This window comes from Dendrobates tinctorius, unplaced genomic scaffold, assembly GCF_039654945.1.
Source record: "Dendrobates tinctorius isolate UK_male_01 unplaced genomic scaffold, ASM3965494v1 ptg000150l, whole genome shotgun sequence".
NCBI lineage: Eukaryota > Metazoa > Chordata > Amphibia > Anura > Dendrobatidae > Dendrobates > Dendrobates tinctorius.
In genome coordinates, this window is record NW_027361817.1 from 336,699 (window position 1) to 358,001 (window position 21,303).

Here is a 21,303-nt window from a genome sequence, read left to right on the forward strand (position 1 = left end):
ACACGCGTGGATTTCTGCGGATCAGGGAGTATATGGCTTGTTTGTTATTTTCATATTTTTCCTTAGATGACACTGGCTTCGGGGAACAATGTGACAAGTATTGGTGGGTATGTACTCTGTTATAATTACTGTATGTCTATGTATGTATTGTATGAATGTATGTATGTATGTTGTATGTATGTAGTATGTATGTATCTTGTATGTCTGTAGCATGTAGTATGAATGTAGTATGTATGTAGCATGTATGTAGTATCTATGTATGTTGCATGAATGTAGTATATATGTAGCATGTATGTAGTATGTATGTATGTTGCATGAATGTAGTATATATGTAGCATGTATGTAGTATCTATGTATGTTGCATGAATGTAGTATATATGTAGCATGTATGTAGTATGTATGTATGACTGTAGTATATATGTAGCATGTATGTAGTATGTATGAATGTAGTATATAGGTAGCATGTATGTAGTATGTATGTAGTATGTATGTTGTATGAATGTAGTATATATGAAGCATGTATGTAGTATGTATGTATGTTGTATGAATGTAGTATATATGAAGCATGTATGTAGTATGTAGTATACACTCACTGGCCACTTTATTAGGTACACCATGCTAGTAAGGGGTTGGACCCCCTTTTGCCTTCAGAACTGCCTCAATTCTTCGTGGCAGAGATTCAACAAGGTGCTGGAAGCATTCCTCAGAGATTTTGGACCATATTGACATGATGGCATCACACAGTTGGCGCAGATTTGTCGGCTGCACATCCCTGATGCGAATCTCCCGTTCCACCACATCCCAAAGATGCTCTATTGGATTGAGATCTGGTGACTGAGGAGGCCATTTGAGTACAGTAAACTCATTGTCATGTTCAAGAAATCAATCTGAGATGATTCGAGCTTTATGACATGGCGCATTATCCTGCTGAAAGTAGCCATCAGATGTTGGGTACATTGTGGTCATAAAGGGATGGACATGGTCAGCAACAATACTCAGGTAGGCTGTGGCGTTGCAACGATGCTCAATTGGTACCAAGGGGCCCAAAGAGTGCCCAGAAAAAATTCCCCACACCATGACACCACCACCACCAGCCTGAACCGTTGATACAAGGCAGGATGGATCCATGCTTTCATGTTGTTTACGCCAAATTCTGACCCTACCATCCGAATGTCGCAGCAGAAATCGAGACTCATCAGACCAGGCAACGTTTTTCCAATCTTCTACTGTCCAATTTCGATGAGCTTGTGCAAATTGTAGCCTCAGTTTCCTGTTCTTAGCTGAGAGGAGTGGTACCCAGTGTGGTCTTCTGCTGCTGTAGCCCATCTGCCTCAAAGTTCGACGCACTGTGCGTTCAGAGATGCTCTTCTGCCTACCTTGGTTGTAACGGGTGGCAATTTGAGTCACTGTTGCCTTTCTATCAGCTCGAACCAGTCTGCCCATTCTCCTCTGACCTCTGGCATCAACAAGGCATTTCCGGCCACAGAACTGCCGCTCACTGGTTTTTTTTTCTTTTTCGGACCATTCTCTGTAAACCCTAGAGATGGTTGTGCGTGAAAATCCCAGTAGATCAGCAGTTTCTGAAATTCTCAGACCAGCCCTTCTGGCACCAACAATCATGCCACGTTCAAAGGCACTCAAATCACCTTTCTTCCCCATACTGATGCTCGGTTTGAACTGCAGGAGATTGTCTTGACCATGTCTACATGCCTAAATGCACTGAGTTGCCGCCATGTGATTGGCTGATTAGAAATTAAGTCTTAACACACAGTTGGACAGGTGTACCTAATAAAGTGGCCAGTGAGTGTATATGTATGTTGTATGAGTGTAGTATATATGAAGCATGTATGTAGTGTGTAGCATGTATGTATGCTGTATGTAGTATATGTGTAGTATGTAGCATATATGTATGTTGTATGAATGTAGTATATAAGAAGCATGTATGTAGTATGTATGTTGTATGAATGTAGTATATATGAAGCATGTATGTAGAATGTAGTATGTATGTATGTTGCATGTAGTATATATGTAGTATGTAGTATATATGTATGTTGTATGAATGTTGTATATATGTATCATGTATGTATGTTGTATGAATGTTGTATGTATGCTGTATGAATGTTGTATATATGTAGTATGTATGTAGTATGTATGCATGTTGTATGTAGTATATATGTATGTTGTATGAATGTAGTATGTATGTAGTATGTATATAGTATGTATGTAGTATGTATGTAGCATGTATGTAGTATGTATGTAGTATATATGTATCTTGTATGTATGTAGTATGTATATAGTAAGTATCTAGTATATATGTATGTAGTATGTATGTAGTATGTATGTAGCATGTATGTAGTATGTATGTATTATATATGTATGTTGTATGTATGTAGTATGTTTTTTTTTTTACATTCAACACATTAGCCGGATGATGGGACTACTACTGTCCCATCATTGGCTAATGTGTCAATCACTGTCAGTGTAGCAGGCATCGCCCGATGGGACTTGTAGTCCCATTGGACGATGCCTGCACACACACAAGACCCCCTGCAGGCCCGCACAGACCACCGGCAGCCGGCACAAGCCCCCCGGCAGGCCCGTACAGACCCCCGGCAGCCCGCAAAGACCCCCGGCAGGCCCGCACAGACCACCGGCAGCCGGCACAGACACCCGGCAGTCGGTACAGACCCCCAAGAGGCCCGCACAGACCACCGGCAGCCGGCACAGGCACCCGGCAGGCCCGTACAGACCACCAGCATCCGGCACAGGCCCCCGAGAGGCCCGTACAGACCACCGGCAGTCGGCACAGACCCCCCCGCAGTCGGCACAGACCGCGCATCATGATGCGCACAGTCCGAGCATCATAATGACGTCATTTCAGCAGCCAATCACAGCCATGCCAATAGTTAACATGCATAACAGGATGTGCCCACACTTCTGAGGATTCCCATTGGCTGAATCAAATCGAGCAGGCTGATAGCTTTATGGGAACTTCCGATTCTGGTATCCGATACGAAAAAAGTATCGGAAATCAGTATCGGAATTCCGATACAGCTAATATCGGCCGATACCCGATACTTGCGGTATCGGAAAGCTCAACACTAGTGCTAAATAATAGTTGTACATTTTCTACAAAGAAAATCACCTTATTGGTGCTAAATAAGTCCATTATACCAGAACTAACATGTCAATAATTGACCACATAAACAGGATAAATGCCACCAGACAATGACCATATATTATCACCACATACTGTCAGAGTATAATCACCATTCCATTACTGAAAAAAATCCAATAAGAATACTATGACCCTCATTCTGGAATAATGTTATATGTCCTGAACCCTAACCTTTAATAATGTCCCCAATTCTGGTCCCTAACATGTAAATATGTCTTCTTTCTAATCATGTTCCTCATCCAGTAATAATGTCCTGTATCCCGGTCACTTTCTTGTAATAATGTCACCAATCTTTAATAATTTCCCCCACCCCGTAATACTGTCCCCCATCCCAGCTCCTATCCTGTAATAATGTTCTCTGTCTTGCACCCTATTCTGTCATAATGTCACCCAACCTAGCCCCCATCCTGTAATAGGGTACTATGTCCTGGACTCTTTCCTGTAATAATGTCTCACATCCAATAATAATGTCCTTCATCCTGTAATAATGTCTCCCAACCTGTAGTAATGTCCTACATTCTGGCCCCATCCAATGATAATGTCCCCCATTTTTTAATAATGTTGCTTGTCCTGTAATAATGTCATCCATCCTGGACCCTATCCTCTATAATGTAAACAATGTGAAAAAGTTTTCCAGCTTGGTCAGGAAATAAAACTTCACATGTATTGTAGAAACATTAAAAGGACATGTAGTGGATACACTTGTTTATTCACATACTCTAATGTTCTTCAACCCCTTAACAACAAGAGGTATTTTTGGTTTAGCATTTTCATTTTTTTGCTCCCCTTCTTCCTAGAGCCATAACTTTTTTTATTTTTTGGTCAAAATGGCCATGTGAGGGCTTGTTTTTTTGTGGGAAGAGTTGTACTTTTGAACCACACCATTGGTTTTAACATATCATGTACTGGAAAGCAGGAAAAATAATCAAAGTGTGGTGAAATTGCAAAAAAGTACAATCCCACAGTTGTTTTTTTGTTTTGCTTTTTTACTATGTTCACTAAATGCTAAAACTGACCTGCCATTATGATTCTCCATTGTGATTCATTTTTATCTAAATGGTGAAAAAAAATTCCAAACTTCAAAAAAAAAAAATTGTGCCATTTTCTGATACCCGTAGCATGTCCATTTTACGTGATCTCGTGTTGGTGTGTGGGTGTCATGCTACTGCAGTGCAGTGTAGCACAAACTCCACCAGGGGGTGTTGATGAGGTAAGAGAGGTTGCCCACACAGCATAGCAACACTGAACAGCAGCACAAGCGCCACCAGGTGGCGAAAGATTGGTCAGAAGAGCCGAGTCTGAAACAGTCAAGAGCAGAAGTACCAGAGGTTACAGCAGTACACATGGTCAGAAACAAGCCAGGGGATCAGCAACGGTCGGAAGTGGATAAGACAAAGAAAAAAGACAGAAGCAGGTCTGAATGCAAGCCAAGTCAAAACCAGGGAGTCAACAAACTTATGGGGAAACACTGAGTGAGGACAGACAGAGGGAATAAACAGACATGGGGCAAGTCAGGGATCACAGCAGGACAAATCAGGATATACCAGAGTCAGATAGACACGCTGAAGGCAGAACTATAGCTGACACTGCCTGCAGGATGCAGTGGAGCTAAATAGCAAACCTGAAACCAGAGTGAGGCTGAGAAACGTTAACACCTGAAATGACCAGACCAGGAACATGTAAAGACAGGGCTCAAAATCCAGTCTGGATCATGACAGTGGGCTTATTTTTTGCTCGCCGAGCTGACATTTTTAATTATACCATTTTGGTGCAGATACGATCTGCAGTGTATGACAGTGGCATTTAACGGGTTAATAGCCACGGGTGGATCGAGATTCCACCCACGGCTGTTCCGCGCACATATCAGCTGTTCAAAACAGCTTATGTGTCGGGAAAGAAGTGGGCTTACCACCGGAGCCCACATCAAAGGGAGGACCATGATTAATATATCACAGTCGAAACGCATTGGTCTCTAGCCATCCTGTGCTACATGTTCACTACATCCACTACATGTCCTTCTAATGTTTCTACAATAGATGTGAAGTTTTATTTCCTGACCACGCTGAAGAACTTTTTCCCATTGTTTGCTTCTGCACTCCCAGAGCTGGGGTGACTCCGTGCGTGGACTTCATCTTCATCTGAAGAATTGATACGTGTGATCAGTGTCCATAGCACAGTCCTCTAGCTCCTCCGAGAGATATGAGAGAGTTCCTGCTCTCCCAAGGCACCAGCCACTGCTAACTCACATGATCAGGTCACATGACCCTGAACTCACACAGGTCCTGGCAGGATTCTGTTCTCTCAGAACTGTGGGCACACAGGCTGGGGCAATGTCCAGCACTCAGGCTTGGTCTGGAGCCACACACACAGGAAGACTTTCTCCCTCTCTGCACACAGACAATGGAGGTCTCCACACCTCCAGACACCGACCATGTGCCAAACAACAGCTTGCATTACATAAGCTGTTACCACACCCACAGGGGAGGTATATGGGTAGCCAGGCCCGCCCATCTCTCATAGCTACCCGCAACCGACACATACCTTCCATTGATTATATGGCCATTAGCCTTCTTACTATATATATATATCCTCTATAATGTCCCCCATCTTGGCCTGCTTTAACAAATGGAAGCGGAGGCAGAGATGGTGAAGTTCACATTCGTTTTTGTTTTTTAAGTGGAACCTCTGGACCACAGTCCGGGGGGGCTCCGAAGGGGGCGTGACTAGTGAGCCCCGGGCACCCGTAGTAAAGCCCCTCAGGCAGGGCAAGAATGGAATACCCGGTGGACACAGGTGCTACCTCCAGTTAGACCCCGAACACGTGGCAGCTGTACCAGCGGGACCAAAAGGGATAACAAAAGTTACAGCAGAGACCGTAATGCGCTGGGTCCTGGATCCGGTTAGTTGGTAAGGAGTCGGTTCCAGTGACCTTCACACAGTCCTTGGACTCGGATGGCTGTAGGCGGAACGGGATGGCTTAGGTCCAGATGGTTGCTGATATAACCAGGTAACACAGGATACTGATATGCTGTGGAAACAGAGAGCATTAGACAATGCACAGAGACTGCAGATGCAGCACAGACAGATTAGCATGAGAACCGGATGTAGCAATGATAGATACTCGTTGCTCCGGCGCTCTCCCTATGGAGGAGAGGCCAGAAATAGCAGCCAGTGATCTGCCATTGGTTAATTGTATTTTTTGAATGATGCGCGCCGCCCCTTTAAGAAGGCAAGAGAGTGGGTGGGTGTGCCCTAATAGTCTTAGCTACAGATCTCCTCACAGGACACCAGGAGGAGGAGGCAAGAGGGAGGACAGAACGCTGAGCAGCAGCCTGAGAGGCTCGAGGTGAGTGCCCAGAATGGAAAGCAGCGGCAGGCCTGGATGCAGTGCCAGGATGGGGGCCAGGTGTAACAGCGACAGACCTGGGCGCAGCACCAGGACGGGGACTGGGTGTAACACCTGCAACCTGTTATAATGTCCCCCATTCTGGCCCCTATCCTGTAAAAATGTCCGCTTTGCAATAATGTTCCTCATCCTGTAATAATGTCCTGTATCCTCGCCACTTTCTTGTAATAATGTCCCCAATCTTTAATAATTTCTCCCACCCTGTAATACTGTCCCACATCCTGGCTCCTATCCTGTAATAATGTTCCCCATCCTGGCTCTTATCCTGTAATAATGTTCCCATCTTTCAATAATGTATCCCATTCTGTAATAATATCCTTCATCTTGACCCCTGTCCTGTAATAATGTCCCTCATTCTGACTCCCATCGTGTAATAATATCCTCCGTCCTGCTCCTAACCCACATCCTGTAATAATGTCCTCCATCCTGGACTCTATAGTGAGATAATGTCCTCCATCCTGACCCTCGTCCTGTAATAATGTCCCCATATTTCAATAATGTTCCCATTTTGTAATAATGCCCTTCATCTTGACCCCTGTAATAATGTCCCCCCATTCTGACGCCCTCGAGTAATAATATCCTCCGTCCTAGCCCACATCCTGTAATAATTTTCCCTTTCCATTCTGCCATTCAGTAATAATGTTCCCTTTCATTGCTCCTATCCTGTAACAATGTCCCTTGTCCTGGCCCTATCCTGTAATAATGTCCCCTATTCTGATACCCATCCTGCACTAATGACCTCCTTCTTGGCACCCATCCTGTAATAATAATATCCTCTGTCCTGGCCCCAATCCTGTAATAATGTCCCCGATTCTGACCTCCATCCTGTAATTATGGCCCCAGTCGTTTTACCTGTCTCCACTCCCACAAGAAGCAGCGACCTCCTCCTCCTCCATAGCCGGCACAGGAGAGTGGGGGGTGGACACATGGCTGTGTCATCTTGCACTGCCAGCAACGGGCATGCTGACATCAGCTGCCAGCCTCTGATAAGCTGGTGGCTTGTAGAACAATAGCGGAGCAGAGTGATTCTCTGCTCTATAATACATTTCATCACTGAATGTGAGTCTGAGTATGCAAATTTAAGTAAAAAAGACACTGCCATCGACAGGCCCCTTCTTGGGCACGGTCACAGTCACTACCTTTGTGACCGTGATTGTTGCACCCCTGGCTGTAATCGCACTAACCTGGACAATCATGTTTCCTGGTTATTTTTACTGCAATAAATGTTGTAAAAACAAAACCCCCAAAACTATGGTACAATTGCATTTTTTCACCATTTCATCCTATTTCAATTTTATTTTTCTGTTTTTAAGGACATTAGATAGAAAAATGAATTTTGTCATTCAAAACCACAGCCGTCCCACAAAAAACAATCCCTCGTTCTTCTATGTGGATCAAAAAATAAAAACGTTATGGCTCTTGGAAGAAGGACAGGAAAAAATCAATGCACAGAAAAATAGTAAATTCCCTGATCCTTTAAACGGTTAATGATACTTCATATTTGACCACATTTTTTATTAGGGGAATTTTTGAAATTCATTTTGACAGTGTCCGCATTGCTGTCATTTTCACCAAACTGTTGCACAATATTTGATAAATTTGGCACATCCTGAAATACAACACTTCTGCCTAGAGATGTTTTGGAAGTTTTTATGTCAGATCTCTGGAGTTAGGCTTCTTTCTGTTTTTTTAAAAAGTTGCAAATCAAAAACTGGGATTATACATGTTTAAATAGCTAACTATGCCCTCTTTCCATTCACATTTCAAAAATGGCAAGAGAAGCATAAAGTCTCAAGAAGTTACACATTTTTGCATAAAAAAAATCAAGTGACAGAATTTGCAACTTCTTGATGCCAAAAAAATGGAACAAAGGTTCTGATTCATCAAAGATTTGAAAAATTACAAAGTTTTGGAGCAGCACGGTGGCTCAGTGGTTAACACTGCAGCTTTGCAGTTCTGGGGTCCTGGGTTCAAATCTCACCAAGGACAACATCTGCAAGGTTTGTATGTTCTCCCTGTGTTTGTGCGTGTTTCCTCCGGGTACTCCAGTTTCCTCCCAGTTTCCAAAGACATTCTGATAAGGAATTTAGATTGTGAGCCCCACCGGGACAATATTGTCTGTAAAGCACTGTGGAATTAATGGCGCTATATAAATGAATAAAACAAAGAAAAAGAACAATAATACAAATACTGGAAAAATAAACAGTGTAGATCTAACGCTAACAACAATCGGTAAAGGAATGGATCACCACTTACAAGTCTGTAGCTCCCGGACGGTCAGGGTTAAGTGATTACATGCTGTCGTTGTAGGTGATAGGAGAAGTCTCAGAAGTGATCACAGATGACGTGGAAACAGTGTCTCTTGAATGAAACGGCGGTTCCTGACTTTTCCTGATGTGGGGTTCCGGTCCTGGTACACGGGATTGCTCGAGGTGTAGAAGGTGGAAAAACACGTGGGTCACAAAGTTCCAGAGAGGAGGCCGAAGACGGGACCTCGTAGTCAGTGTGTTACGCGTGGTCCATTTGATAACGACTGTCAGTCACTGTGATGGGGGCTGTCCGATCAGAGCTCACAGGTGTGGAAGTCGGTCGGGAGCTTGGCTCTGTCTGGACCCAGGCTGTGCGCGTAGAAGCGGGTAAGCTGTGGCGTCAGCCTGTTGGCAGACAGGGGAGACGGAGTCAACCTTCTCCTTTCGTGCTTTCTGTCCTCCCGCCAGACGTCCCTCTTTTGCGCTCTCAGACCCTCTTATCCCCAACCCGCCCCCTGCAATCAGGTGCAAAGGTCTGCTCTGATAAGAAAATACTTCCCCCTGCAACAATGGTGACAGCCCCTATGGTGCCAACCCAGACACACAAGAAGCTGCTCCTGCCCGGTCCATCTCCCTACACCAGTACATTTCCTTAAATAATGGCAAAAACAATACAAGTTTTGATGAATCGGGGCCATAGACTTTAAAAAATTCCTCCCTATATCTCATTAATATTACCTACAAAGAGTTAGTATTAAAAAGACCTGTCAAGAGGTGACAGTCTTTGCTCTAATCTTCTTCCTGAGGTTTTTCTTTTTAAAGTCACCATACGGTTCCAGGGATATGGACTTTTTCTGATGCTAATTTTTATGGTCTTTACCAGATTTGTCAACATTTAGAAGTGTACCGTCATGCGATAAGCAGAAAGCTCTATGTTTTCAGCAGCTCTATACATGTTACTGAATGTATTTTTTTTCTTATTAGGTACATGGAAAACGGCACCACCTTGTCCGAATTTCTACTGTTAGGACTATCGGACAATTTTAGAATTTGCATTTTTCTCTTTCTCCTGTGTTTTCTCATCTATCTAATGACAGTTACCAGTAACCTCTTAGTGCTGTCTATGATCATCACTGACGTTCGTCTCTGGGCTCCAATGTATTTCTTTCTTAGTAACCTGGCCTGCTTGGATATCGCCTCCTCCACCGTAACTGTCCCTCGTTTTCTGTTTGATTTTTTTCGAGAGAAGTCTATATCCACGACACACTGCACTCTTCAGCTCTTCTTCTTCCTGACCTTCATAGGCACTGAGACATTCCTGCTGGCTGCAATGTCTTATGACAGATACACTGCCATCTGCCTTCCCCTACATTACAGTAAGATTATGGAGTGGACGACCTGCCTCCAGGTCATGCTAGCTGTCTGGGTGGGAGGCATCTTATATTCTTTGCTGTATACACTTTCCACATTGAATCTAACTTTCTGTGGGCCAGATATTATCCAGAATTTCTTCTGTGACTTGAGACAACTGCTGGAGTTGTCTTGTAGTAGTAGCTTTCTCAATATCCTGCTGATATTTCTCGTTGGGGGAGTTTTAGGGTTGGCTGCCTTCCCTTATTACATTTCTTCCATACATTAAAATCCTAATGATGGTGTTGAAAATTAAAACAGCTGACGGCAGGACGAACGCCTTCTCCACCTGCACCTCTCATCTAACAGTAGTCCTGGTATTTTACAGTACAAGTGCTACTAATTATTTCCACCCTGACACTGGACATTTTTCTTTAGGGTGGCATGTCTCTTTGATCTATGCCATTTTTGTGCCTGTGCTTAATCCTTTGGTTTACAGCTTAAGGAACAATGATTTAAAAAGATCTTTTAAAAGATATTTTAGGCCAATTAAATGCATATTAAAATGTTTTTGAAAGTTTTGAGTAGTAGGACTCCTCTGTTTTCTGTTGACAGCATGTGATGAGGCAGTCCTGGAACTTGCAGACCCTGTTATACCACAACAAATTAAGGTGACCTTACACCTTAAATAGCTTTTGGTCAAATGCCCAATCCAACATGACGAATCCGGCATTCCCCTGAAAGCTGCCACTGACGGCCAAACAGGTCTCCCCCACATACGCCAAATACAAAATTTAGCTAATGCGTATGCTCACTTTAGTAATGTTTTTGAACAGTGGCTCAGAGGTTAGTACTGTAGCCTTGCAGCGCTGGGGTCTTTGGTTCAAATCCCACCAAGGACAACATATGAAAGGTGTTTGTATGTTCTCCCTGTATGTGTGTGGGTTTCCTTCTGTTACTTCTGTGTGGGTTTCCTTCTGTTACCATCCTTCCCCCATATGTTCTCCCATCCTGGCTCCATATGTTTTCATCCTGCCCCCATATGAACTCCCATTCTGGCACCATATGAACTCCCATCCTGGCTGAATATTTTCTCCCATCCTGGACCCATATGATCTCCCATGCTGCCTCATATGAACTTCCATCCTGCCCCTATATTACAGCTTTCAATAGTAAAAATAAAAATTTTCTCCTTACCTGGCCGCGGTCCAGCGGCATCCTCTTCCGCATCCACTGGAGGCACGAACTTGCTGGCATATGGCAGTGATGTCATACGCCAGAGATGTTCGCACTGACGTCAGCTGCCGGCCTCTAATTGGGTGGCGGCTATTAACTAATGACATGCAGGAAGCCAAAGCTACATGTCAAGTTACTGAATCAGTTGAATCCATCCCCTGAGGCACATTGAGCAGAAGCAAAAAAGGGGGACCTGGACTGCACCCCCCCTTGTTTCTGCTCACCAGGCCCCATACACCAGTAAGGACAGTAATGCCCTTATGTCAGCCCTGCACACACTTATGTGGTGCACACACTGTATGCTACACACACATATGTTTGGTATATACATATACGCACACACATGCATACACAGAGCAGTGTTAATGCCCTGCTATGTATAGCACAAGGCACAGAATGATCACAGCTTGAAGTCCTCTAAGGGGATTATTAAATACTGTAAAAAGTTAAGACAAAAAGTTTTTAAAAAATAAAAAAAACACAAAAGCCCAAATCACTCTCCTATTGCCCAACTAAGAAAAACAATAAAAAAACAAAACCCTGACACATGTATTTGGTATCACTGTGTTAAAAAATATCTGATCTATTAAATTACATTTTTTGTCTACCGTATTATTGTAATAAAATGCAGTAAGAGGCCGTTCCATGCCTCCTTCATGCTTTTTTCTTTCCATCATTCTGGTACAGGTTGATCTTAGTTTCATCTGTCCAAAAAATGCTTTCCCAGAACTGGGCTTGCTTTTTTAAATGTTTTTTTTTTTTTTTGGCAAAGTCTAATTTGGCCTTTCTATGTTTAAGGCTGATTAATGTTTTGCAACTTGTGATGTACAGTCTGTCTTTGTTCTCATGAAGTCTTTTTATGGTAGACTTAGATACTGACACACCTATTTCCTGGAGAGTGTTCTTCACTTGGGTGAATGTTGTGAAGAGGTTTTTCTTCACCATGGGAAGGATTCGGTGATCGTCCACCACTGTTGTCTTCCATGGATTTCCACACTTTCTGGACTTCCCAAGCTCACCAGTGCTTTCTTTTTTTTCAGACTGAAAAAAACTGTTGATTTGGCCACTCCTAACATTTCTGCTATCTCTCTGATGGATTTCTTCTTTTATCAACCTAATGATTAATATTATTATTTATTTATATGGTCTGTTTCACTTCCATTGAGAGCTTATTTGACTGTATGTTGTGGGTTCACAGCAACAGTTTACAAATGCCACACCTGGAATCAGCTCCAGACCTTTTACATGCTTAATTGATAATGGATTAATGAGGGAATAGACCATGCAGCTAATTAAAGTGCTTCTGAAATAATTGTCCAATTACCTTTGGTCCCTTTAAAAAGAGGCAGCTACATATTAAAGAGCTGTAATTCCTAAAACCTTACTCCAATTAGGATGTGAACCCCCTCAAATTAAAGCTGAGAGTCTGCACTTTAAGCCCATATTGATTATGGAACTGTGTCTTGAATATGTTTTGGTAAACAGCTGAAATGGCAAAACTTGTGTCACTGTACAAATATTTTTAACCTAACAGTAGATACATAGAAAGAGTTCTGTCTGTGGATAATATTGGCGTCCTCAGAGGTATCAAATGATATCAAACTTTTTTCCTTTACAGTTCTATTCCAACTCAATATGTTAAGCATCGAGAAAAAACTGCAGAAGCCTGAACGGGTCAGCAACTGAAATAGATAGAGCTTTTTGTATTGTAGTTTTTCCTTTTCACCACGAGATGGAACTCTAGGATCACTTAAGCGAGTACTCATTCTCTCCAATATCCGTCCAGATGATGCTATCCATACTGATCGCACCGATCGCAGCCATTGCAACAAGGCATCAGATATAACATACAGCTGACAAGCGCTGATGATGAAACTCTGCTTGCGAGTTGTAAAATCACTGCACCGTACGGATAAGGTGGATGTTGGGAAGCATTGAAGAAGATATTTTTGTGTCGCCATATTCTGACAGCTATGACTGATTTTATTTTTGCCTTAAAGACCCAGAGTTGAAGCTTATTTTATAGATGATGACTTGAAGTTGCAATTAATACTATTTTGGGTATATAACAGTCTTTGATTGCTTTGTATTCGGAGTTATTTAGGTCGCAGACCGAATGAATAAAAAAAACCAACAAGTCTGGAATTTTTCATGTTTTTTTCTTATTATACTTAGCACCTTGAGGTATAAGTTATATAACTTTGTTTTTGTTAGTAATATTACAGCAATGCATTATTTACATTTTTATTTTTTGTTTCTTATGCACACTAAAAATTCTCTTTTGAAACAAAATTCTTTTTCTCAAAATTCTCAATTCACTGGTAACATCTGTTATTCAGAGGACAGAGACTTTCCCATTACTGACATAGGAGATGACTGTGTCAAAGAGTTCCATGGAGAATTGTAACTGTTGTTTCAGGACATCTTACAGCAGAATGTCTTTGTGTGCCTGTAGCTCCTCCTCTTCCTCTCTCCATAGAATCTTATGAGCACCAACTGTCATCGCCTATCTCAGTAATGGAAATGTCTCTCTTCACGGAATACAGATTTTATCCATGAAATGAGAATGAATGATCAGTCCTGGCAGGGAAAGAAGCAAATTCGTCTGGTGAGATATTTGTTGCATCTGTGATTTTTTTTTCAAGCTGACAAAACTCATGCAGATTATTATGACTGTAGTTCTCATTCTTTTAATGGCAAATAGCACTTAAAATCTCAATTGTTTATTATGGTCTAATGTTTCCGTATTGATGTTTTGGGAATGATTCGTTGTATTAAATGTATGCTGTAGGTTGTTTAACCACATGTGTTTTATAACATAGTCTCCATTATAGCACTATTAGCAGTGGGTGGTTCCTATTAGTTATGACCTGTGAACAGCAGTAACTATTTGCATATGTATCTCCATTTTGAATGTTTTTAAATGATTGTGCTTGAATAAAGATTGATTATGATTTATTTACATTTGGCGTATACGCCCAAGTTTTTGTAGGTATTTTCTGAATTAGTGGGAAGTGCCAGTATTAGGCCTGTGTTTTTTGAGATATTTAACAATTAAAAGATATCAACAACTGAGGATTTTTCTACTGTTAGGGGCATTTCTCGTTTTAATATATTTTAAAGAAATTACTTGAAAATTTTTTTTTCTATCCAATCAGAATTTTTCATTTTCACAACAGAATGTGGTCTTGCAGCGTCATAAGTTGTCCACTAGGTGTCATCAAATGACAATATTAGGTAAAGTGCTGGCGTCAGGTAATTTTTCAGATTTTTTTATTATTATAATTATTAGTTATACTTTAAAATGGCAGTTTACTGTAGATCCAGCTGTATTATGGACCTGTGTTTTAGAAATCAATAATCTGCTCTTAGGGCCGGACTAAAAAGCAGCCCTTCCACACAAACTCCACCAGCCCACAAACTATAACTCTCCTCACCCCGATCAGTGAATTTTACTTTACTTTGTCGTGCCCCTCACTCTTCTAAAAGGAGATATTTGAAAAGCCACATGTGAATGGCGCCACTGTGCAAATGATCGACCACAGCTGCCTTTACATGGTGCTCTACAGAGCTCCAATTTCAGGATCATAGGGGTCCCAGCAGTCAGATCTCCAGCAATTGGAAAGTTATCCCCTATCCAGAGGAGAGAGGATTACTTGGGATAATGCATTTAAACAGCTTTTCCAAATTTTTATTTGGCCATAGTAATATTGAAAATACTAAACCAATATTGACCCTACCAAAGTCCAATGTCGCCTCTTTGACAACAGGACAAGGGAAATGGTACTGTCATGCCCGCCATGTCTGTTATACCGCATGACCCCTGGAGCAGTGTGTAAGTGCACCTAACTATCTTGCTCATCATGTCTGTTGTACTGCGTGATCCCTGGAGCAGTGTGCACACGCACCTCATGACTATTATGCTGCATGATCCCTGGAGCAGTATGCTAGTGCACCTCATGACTGTTGTGCTGCGTCACTCCTGGAGCAGTGTGCATGCGCATCTCACCTTATGGCTGTGTGGTAGGGGGCCGGGCTAGTGGGATGGACCACTGCATACCAGACAAGGCAAAGATGAGACGGAGACAGCTTCCACTTGTAACAGTTCCGGATTTATTTGTCGTCCTCCTGACACCAAACACGCACCGCAGCTTCTTTACACCACTGTATCGCCAGGCCCGGGTACCTATTCTTCAGCTCCAGTCGCAGTAACGCACCTCACGGATCTTTCACTGGAGGCTGTCCTAGACCAATCTACCCCCAGCGCTTCACCTGCCCGAGGTCGTCTTCCAATCGGTACCCCCGGGGCCTCGTCTGTCCTGCGGTCCATTGAGTCATGGTCTCCCCCCTGGCTGCCTCATCTCCTTGACTGTCCTGCAGTCCGTCGGGTCAGGGCCACCCCCCTGACTGTCTCTCCTTTGTCCGTCCCCCTGGCCAAGCTCTTCTCACTTTCTCCGTCTTCTTCTGAGCACCTCCTGGGACTAAACTCTCCTGGAGCCCTGCCTTCTCCTATTTATCCCCTCTCTCACAGGGGAATTTCCCACCTGGGCTCCTATCTCCCCACCCCCCATGACTAAGCGAATTCCTAAGCCCTAAGCTGATGTTAAGTCCTGTACTACTCTCCCCTGCCATCTTGTGGTCATTTCACGGTACTGCACTCCCTTTTCTTTCTTTCCCTGCTGTTACCTTTCTGACCTGTCAATCTCTGTCACTAGTGCACAAACCGTCCCCTTCTACCAGTCACGTCTGTCCGTCAAGTCACCTTCCCCACAGCTGCGTGCTGTTGCTGTGTGCGCGCCCATCTCTGTTCTGCCTGCTGTGATCGTCACTATGGTCCAGCAGAATCTGATCCAGCAATCCTCCCTATGGTCCTGGAGTCCCTGATCATGTGACCCTCTCTATGGTCCAGCAGAATCTGATCTAGCTAGCCTCTCTATGATCCTGGAGGATCTGAACCGGAAGTCCTCTCCTGGTTCTGACCCGGAAGTGCAGGTGCTAATGCCCTATATCAGACCGCCCCTTCCTATGGTCGGGGCCCGAGTATCATGTTGCTTCCCTGCTAGGCTGCATGGTCCTGCTGGGTCGCTCCCCGTATTCTGTGCCCCTGCACTCTGCCCTGTTGTGCGTCTCTGCACATGCTCTGTGCTTGTATTCTGTCTCTTGTCTCGTGCCATGTCTTGTGTTGTCTTTTGTGCCATGTCTTGTCCTTGCTATTCTTTGCCTTGTAATACTTCCTCTGTTCTCTGCCTTGGCCTGTTTCGTTATGTCTTGTTTCTGCTATTCTTGGACTTGTAGTACTTCCTATGTTCTCTGCCTTTGCTTGTTTCGCCATGTCTTGCCTTTGCTATTCTTAGCCTTGTAGTACTTCTCTAGTTCCCTGTCTTTGCCTGGTTTTCCTTACTCTGTCTTCTGGTGCTCGCTAGCACATTCCATGTCTAGTCTCAAGGTTCTGCCTTAACCCGGCTCTGGGCTTCGGCCTAAGCGCCGCTGCTAGACTCTGTCCTATGGTGCTCTCTAGCACATTTCATGGCTAGTTTCAAGGTTCTGCCTTGACCCGGCTCTGGGCTTCGGCCTACGTTCTGCTGCTAGCCCTATTGTCACGTCGCTGTCAGACTCAGGGCCTGCTGTTCCGGTTTCGGCCACTAGGAGGGCCCGGATTTGGCACATTGCCGCCAGACTCAGGGCCTGCTGTTCCGGCTCCGGCCACTAGGAGGCGCCAGACCGACACATCGCCACCAGACTCAGGGCCTGCTGTTCCGGTCTCGGTCACTAGGAGGCGCCAGACCGTTACGTCGCTGTCAGACTCGGGGACGGCTGTTCCTGGCTCGACCACTGGGAGGCGCCGTGGTTCGCCTCAGGGTGAGGGTGGTGACAGAGAAGAGGCCCCTGCGCAGGTATCTGGTGGCTGCAGGCTCCACCCCCCTGTCAATCAAGTAGGGCTTACTGCATGTCCGTCTGGCCTGGTCCTGGGGGCGGTCCTGGTTACATCATCAGTCCGGGAACCTGTGAGGGATGGCCTGATCCCTCAGATACCTTGGGACTGGTCTTGCAAGCCGCTGGCTATATTCTTGGTTCCCCTGCGTGCTATTGTGTAATCTGCTATAGTTAAACTCTGAGCTCAGCCTGGATTTCTGACCATTCTATTGCCTGCCCTTTTTTGTACCTTCGCCTCTCTTCTGATATTTTGACGCTGACCTTTGCTTGGATTCCCGACTCTCCTTCTGTCTGCTGATTTTGTTCCTTGCTGCCCTCCTGGTTTTTCTGACCCTGGCCTGGACTTTTGACTCTCCTTCTGTCTGCTGATTTTGTACCTCTGCTGCCCTCCGGCCTCCGACTCCTGCCTCCTGACTTTGATTACGGGTTTAGTTTTGACCCCTTGGCAGCCGTCCTGCTCTGGTCCACTGCTCCTCTAAACAGCTACCCCCTGGGCCTTGCTACAATTCCAGATTCCTGTATAGGGGTTAAGGGTCTTAGGGTTACTCGTGGTGCTGTTCCTACTGCAGCCCAGATTCGCAGATGGCCGTCACACCTATACTCTCTCTGACCCGGCTCTGTGCTTCTGCCCACGTTCCGCTCCTTGATCTGTACTTTGCCTAGCCTTGCCTTGCCTTGTTTCTTGCCTTGCCTTGTTTCTTCACGTGCCCTTTGCACGTGCCTGGCCTTCCCTTGCCTGCCTGTTTGTGCCTCAGTCGTGCCACGCTATATGTGCCCGCCTGTCTGTGCCTCAGCCGTGCTCGTCGGCCAGTGTCTAAGCTGTGTCTGCCTGTTGTGCTACAGCCGTTCTCACCTCAGTCTTGGCTGCTGGTCTGAGCCTCAGCCCGACCAGCTAGCCAGTGCCCCAGCCATGCTCTGTGCTTCCTTGCACACACGCTGCCCCGTACTGTGTATTGCGTGCTTCTCTATTAGCACACACAGGCCCTAGCCTGCCCCTTGGCATACCTGCCTGTGCTTCTGTAAAAGTATGCGCAGGTCTTGCCATGTACCCTGTCATGCCCTCTAGCCCGCACAGGCCCTAGCCTATACCCTGTCATGCCCTCTTGCACGCACAGGCCCTAGCTTGTACCCTGGCATGCATCCTAGCACGCGCAGGTCCTTGCCTTAGCCTGAACCCTGGTGTGTCTCCTAGCACGTGCAGGTCCTTGCCTTAGCCTGAACCCTGGGGTGTCTCTTAGCACGCACCCTGACTTGAAACTGACCCTGGCGTGCCCCTCTACACGTGCAGGACTATGCCTTTAACCCTGACCCTGGCGTGTCCCTCGGCACGCGCAGGACCTTGCCTTGAACCCTGACCCTGGTGTGTCCCTTGGCACGCGCAGGACCTTGCCTTGAACCCTGACCCTGGTGTGTCCCCTAAACACGCACCATGCCTAGTGTGTTGAACCCTGCCTTAGACCCTGGCACGTCCCTATCACGCACCCTGCCTTGCACCTTGCCTTGGACCCTGGTGTGCCCTAGCACGCACCCTGCCTTGAACTTTGCCTTGGACCTTGGCATGTTCCCTAACACGCACCATGTCTGGAGCTCTGTCGTGCCTCCTTGCCTGAACCCTGCTTTGCCTGCCGGATGCCTGGAAACTGCCCATCGCTTCTGAAAGATCGTAAGCCTGATGACTGCGGCTTGATGTCCGGAGCTGATGTCCACAGCCTGATGCCCTGATCCTGTCGATCGTTGCCAGCTGTCCGGAGTCCGATGCCATTGAGCCCTTGCCTGTACCCAGGCATGCCACCTGGCACGTACCATGCCATGGACCTTGGTGTCCTCACGCACCTTGCTGTGTTTTCCTGTTATCACGTTTTGCACCTGTTGCTACCCTGAGTTCGCCTTAATGAAGATACCTTGAACCCACGCCTTGTCTTGTCTTGTTTCCTGCACGTCCCTTGTCGTCAGACACTCGTGTCTCCCTTGAGCCGGCAGGTCTGGTTGCAGCAGTCGTGGTGGCTCACCCCCTTGGTCTTGCCCCTGACACTCCCTGTATAGGGGGTGGTTCCTCACAAGGTCAGCTCGCCCTTGGTGGGTGGGTGCCACGACCCAGAGGGTCCACTCTAGAAAATGACTCAGCGATAGCTGACTCCGTCACAGGTACTGTGCAGTGTATATATACAGGAGGAGTGGTACTGTGCAGTGCATACAATGCTGGTTCCAGGTTTTTGTGGGCACCAGGTGAAAGTCTAAGTAGAGAAATATAGGTATACAATGCCAAAGATTTCACTTCTTACATTACATGAGTGATAACTATTGCACATTCTACAATAGATCAGAAACCAGACAGTACATTGCTCCATACAGAATAATGTGTCCTGTATATTGCTCCATACAGAGTCATGGGCCCCATATATTGCTCCATACAGTATAATGAGCCCCATATATTGCTCCATACAGTATAATGAGCCACATATATTGCTCCATACAGAATGAGCCCCATACCTTGCTCCATACAGAATAATGAGCCCCATATATTTCTTCATACAGTATAATGAGCCCCATATATTGCTCCATACAGAATAATAAGCCCCATATATTGCTCCATGCAGTATTATGGGTATCACATAGTGTTCCATACAGTACTATGGGCACCACATAGTGCTCCATACAGAATAATGAGGCCCATATAATGCTCCATTCAGTATATGATGGGCCCCATATATTGCTCCAAACTCCAAACAGAATGGGCCCAATATAATGCTCCATACAGTATATCATGGGCCCCATATAATGCTCCAGTATATGATGGGGCCCTATATATTGCTCCAAACAGAATGGGCCCTATATAATGCTCCATATAAAATGGGCCCCATTTGATGCTCCCTATATAATGGGTCCCATATAGTGCTCAATAAATACTGAGCCCCATATGATGCTCCAGTATATAACAGTATATAATGGGCCCCATATGATGCTTCAGAAAAATGGACCTCATATAATGCTTCATTGTATGATGGGCCCCATATATTGCTCAAAATAAAAAAAAAATTAGAAATGCTCACCTCTCCTCGCTGGCCGTTGCTCTGCTCCGGTCTCCTCAGTGTCGGCGTCTTCTGGCTCTCTGCACTGTGACTATTCAGAGCACAGAGCGCACAGATGTGACGTCAGTGTACCCTCTGACCTGAAACGTTACAGTCAGAAGACGTGGAAGACACTGTAGCGCAGGAGGGGGAAGAGGTAAGTATCGCAAGTGTCAGGGCCCTGAGCAAGCGGGGGAAGAATCTTTATTAGCCCATGTGCAACATTTCAGTACTACAGCAGAGAAAGGTTATATTATGGATCAGAAACATTGCCACATGGGCTAATAGAGTCTGCCACTTTTTTAACAATTTATCAGAGTGATATATATACAGTGGGTACGGAAAGTATTCAGACCTCTTTACATTTTTCACTCTTTGCTTCATTGCAGCCTTTTGGTAAATTCAAAAAAGTCCAATTTTGTCTCATTAATGTACACTCTGCACCCCATCTTGACTGAAAAAAACAGAAATGTCGATTTTTTGCAAATCTATGAATAAAAGAAAAACGTAATTATCACATGGTCATAAGTATTCAGACCCTTTGATCAGTGTTGAGAAGAAGCACCCATTTGAGCTAGTACAGCCATGAGTCTTCTTGGGAATGATGCAACAAGTTTTTCACACCTGGATTTGGTTATCCTCTGCCATTCTTCCTTGCAGATCCTCTCCAGTTCCGTCAGGTTGGATGGTGAATTTTGGTGGACAGCCATTTTCAGGTCTCTCCAGTGATGCTCAATTGTGTTTAGGTCAGGGCTCTGGCTGGGCCAGTAAAGAATGGTCACAGAGTTGTTCTGAAGCCACTCCTTTGTCATTTAGCTGTGTGCTTAGAGTCATTGTCTTGTTGGAAGATGAACCTTTGGCCAACGCTGAGGTCCAGAGCAC

At 44.9% G+C, this 21,303-nt stretch overlaps 1 pseudogene; it reads left to right on the forward strand.

The window, feature by feature from the left end:
* Positions 1-9,821: 9,821 nt before the first annotated feature.
* On the forward strand, positions 9,822-10,763 carry LOC141049812 (olfactory receptor 5AR1-like; annotated as a pseudogene).
* Positions 10,764-21,303: the final 10,540 nt, after the last annotated feature.